Source organism: Rhinopithecus bieti, unplaced genomic scaffold (assembly GCF_001698545.2).
Source record: "Rhinopithecus bieti isolate Rb0 unplaced genomic scaffold, ASM169854v2 scaffold_11161, whole genome shotgun sequence".
Classification (NCBI taxonomy): domain Eukaryota; kingdom Metazoa; phylum Chordata; class Mammalia; order Primates; family Cercopithecidae; genus Rhinopithecus; species Rhinopithecus bieti.
Window position 1 is genome coordinate 1538642 of NW_016806937.1, and position 3730 is coordinate 1542371.

Consider the following 3730-nt stretch of genomic DNA (forward strand, 5'->3'; position numbering starts at 1 on the left):
TTAGCCAGGATGGTCTCGATCTCCTGACCTCGTGATCCGCCCGTCTCGGCCTCCCAAAGTGCTGGGATTACAGGCTTGAGCCACCGCGCCCGGCCTTGGAGACAGAATCTTGCTGTGTCTCTCAGGCTGGAGTGCAGTGGTATGATCTTGGCTCACTGAAACTTCTGCCTCCCAGGTTCAAGCGATTCTCCTGCCTCAGCCTCCCGAGTAGCTGGGACTACAGGTGCATGCCACGATGCCCAGCTAATTTTTGTAGTTTTAGTGCAGATGGGGTTTCTCCATGTTGGCCAGACTGGTCTTGAACTGCTGACCTCAAGCGATCCCCACCCAACTCGGCCTCCCAAAGTGCTGGGATTACAGGCATGAACCACCACACCCGACCTGTCAATTTTTTTTCTGTGTTTATTGAGGATCGTGTGGTTTTTGTCCTTTATTTTACAGATATGGTATATTGCATTGATTGATCTTTATATGTTAAATCAACTGTATATTCTTGAGACAATTCCACTTGGTCTTGGAGCATATTTGTTTTTGGAGAAATTTTGCATTTATATTTATAAGAGACACTGGTTTTAGTTCTCTTTTTGTGTGTGTCTTTTCTAGTTTTGATATCAGCGTAACATTGACCTCACAGAATGATTTAGGAAGTATTCCTTCCTCTTCCATTTTTGGAAGGTTTTGAGAAAGACTGGTGTTAAATCGGGGCCTGGGCTCTTCTTTGTGGGAAACTTTTTGTTTTGTTTTGTTTTGTTTTGTTTGAGACAGGGTCTCACTCTGTCTGTGCAGTAGTGTGGTCATGGCTCACGATAGCCTTGACCTCCTGGGCTCAGGTGATCACCCCCCCAAGCCTCCCTAGTAGCTGGGACTGCAGGCGCATGCCACCACGTCAGGCTAATTTTCGTATTATTTGTAAAGATGAACTTTTGCCATGTTGCCCAGGCTGATCTTGAAACCCTGGGCTCAAGAGATCCACTTGCCTCAGCTCCCCAAAGTGCTGGGATTACAGGCATTAGCCACCACATCTGGCTGGAAACTTTTTTATTATTAATCCAATCTCTTTACTTGTAAATAGATCTATTCAGATTTTCTATGTCTTCTTTAGTGAGTTTGTGTCTTTCTGCGAGTGTATATGTTTTATCTACATTATCTAATTTGTTGTCATAGAATTGTTCATAGTATTCCATTATAGTCTTTTTTTCTTTCTGTAATGTGGGTATTAATGCCTCCTCTCTCATTCCTGATTTTTTTTTTTTTTTTTGAGACGAAGTTTCACTCTTGTTGCCCAGGCTGGAGTGCAATGGCGGGATCTCGGCTCACCACAACCTCCACCTCCCGGGTTCAATCGATTCTCCTGCCTCAGCCTCCTTAGTAGCTGGGATTACAGGCATGCGCCACCAAGCCCAGTTAATTTTGTATTTTTAGTAGAGACAGCGTTTCTCCATGTTGGTCAGGCTGGTCTTGAACGTCCGACCTCATGTGATCCACCCGCCTCGGCCTCCCAAAGTGCTGGGATTACAGATGTGAGCCACCGCACCTGGCCCTGATTTTGTTAATTTGTGTCTTCTCTCTTTTATTTGTAGTAAGTCTAGCTAAAGGGTGTCAGTTTTGTTGATATTTTCAGGGAACCAACCTTTGGTTTCATCAATTTTCCCTATTGTTTTTCCAGTCTCTATTTCATTTATTTCAACTTTAATCTAAATGATTTCATTCCTTCAGCTTGCTTTAGGTTTATTTTGCTCTTTTAAAAAATTAATTTCTTAAGGTAGAATGTTGGGTTACTGATTTGAAGTCTTTCTCTTAATATAGAGATTTATGAGGAAGCTGCAGCTGTATCCTATAAGTTGTAGTGCGTTGTGTTTTGTTTCATTTATCTCAAGTCACTAATTTTCCCTATGATTTCTTTTTACCCACTGGCTATTTAGGATTTTATAGTTTATTTTTCACATATTTCTGGATTTCTGAAATTTCCTTCTGTTATTTTTTTCAACTGTGGTTGGAAAACATGCTTTGGATGATTTCAATCCTTTAAGATTTATTGAGGCTTGTTTTATGGTTTAATATAAGGTATATCCTAAATAATTTTTCATGCACCTTTCAGTAGAATGTGGATTCTGCTTATTGTTGGGTGGAGTGTTTTATAGAATGTCTGTAAGAATATACTTTTTTTTTTTTTTTGTTTTTTTTTTTTTTGAGACGGAGTCTTGCTCTGTCGCCCGGGCTGGAGTGCAGTGGCCCGATCTCAGCTCGCAAGCTCCGCCTCCCGGGTTTACGCCATTCTCCTGCCTCAGCCTCCCGAGTAGCTGGGACTACAGGCGCCCGCCACCTCGCCCGGCTAGTTTTTTGTATTTTAGTAGAGACGGGGTTTCACCGTGTTAGCCAGGATGGTCTCGATCTCCTGACCTCGTGATCCGCCCGTCTCAGACTCCCAAAGTGCTGGGATTACAGGCTTGAGCCACCGCGCCCGGCTAAGATATACATTCTTTTGGAGACAAGATCTTGCTCTGTTGCCCAGGCTCGCGTGTGGCGTGCAGTGGCAAGATCATAGCTCACTGCAGCTTCAACCTCTTGGGCTCAAGCAACCCTCCCACCTCAGCACCCTGAGTAGCTGTGACTACAGGCACACACCACCATGTCTGGCTAATTTTTAAACTTTTTGCAGAGATAGGGTCTCACTATGTTGTCCAGGTTGGTCTCAAACTCCTGGGCTCAAGTGATCCTCTGGCCTTGACCTCCCAAAGTATTGGGCTTATAGGTGTGAACCACTGAGCCCAGCAGATCTAGTTGTTAATGTTGTTCAAGTCTTCTATTATTAATCTTCTAGCTAGTTCTGTTCATTATTGGGTATTGAGTTCTCCAACAATTATTGCTTCTTTTTTGGGGGGGGATGAAGTCTTGCTCTGTCACCCAGGCTGGACTGCAGTGGCATGATCTCGGCTCACTGTAACATCTGCCTCCTAGGTTCAAGCAATTCTCTTGCCTCAGCCTCTTGACTAGACAGAATTATAGGCACCCGTGTTGGCCAGGCTGGTCTCAAATTCCTGACCTCAAGTGACCCACCTGCCTCAGCGTCCCAAAGTGCTGGGATTACAGGCATGAGCCACTGTGCTGGGCCTATTGTTTCATTTCCATTTGTCCATTCAATTCTGTCAATTTCTGTTTCATATATTTTAGGGGTACTCCTGCTAGATGCATATATGTTTATAATTGTTACATCTTCTTTTAACTCAAGTAAAAGATTTTGCCTTAAAATCTATTTTGTCTGATATTAGTATAGGTACTCTAGCTCTCTGTTGATATATTTTCATGGCATATCTTTTTCTATCTTTTTTTTTTTTTTAACAGGCTTAATTCGTTTTATTTTGTTTGTTTTTTAAAACCTTGTATTGTAGCCACAGTTGGAGCCTGGGTCCTCTATACAGAGACTCTGGTTTGAGTCTTGACAAGATGGTCAGTGAATTCCTAATAGGAAGAGTTGGTGATATTATCTCTTTCCAGATGTTGAGGGTCAGATAGCTGTAGGTCTTGGCATCAAATGTGGGCTTGGCAAAGTTGCCTAGGGTGACAGTGCAGCCTCTGGCTGAAGTGTAGCAGCCCTGGATGCCACTGTGGAAGCCTCCGGGTCCTTCTACTGTACCGGAGTCACCTGGTATTTGATATTTTCTTGGAGAAGAAGCTCTTTTTTATCATGTAACTTTCTTTTTTTTTTTTTTTTTTTTTTTTTTTTTTTTTT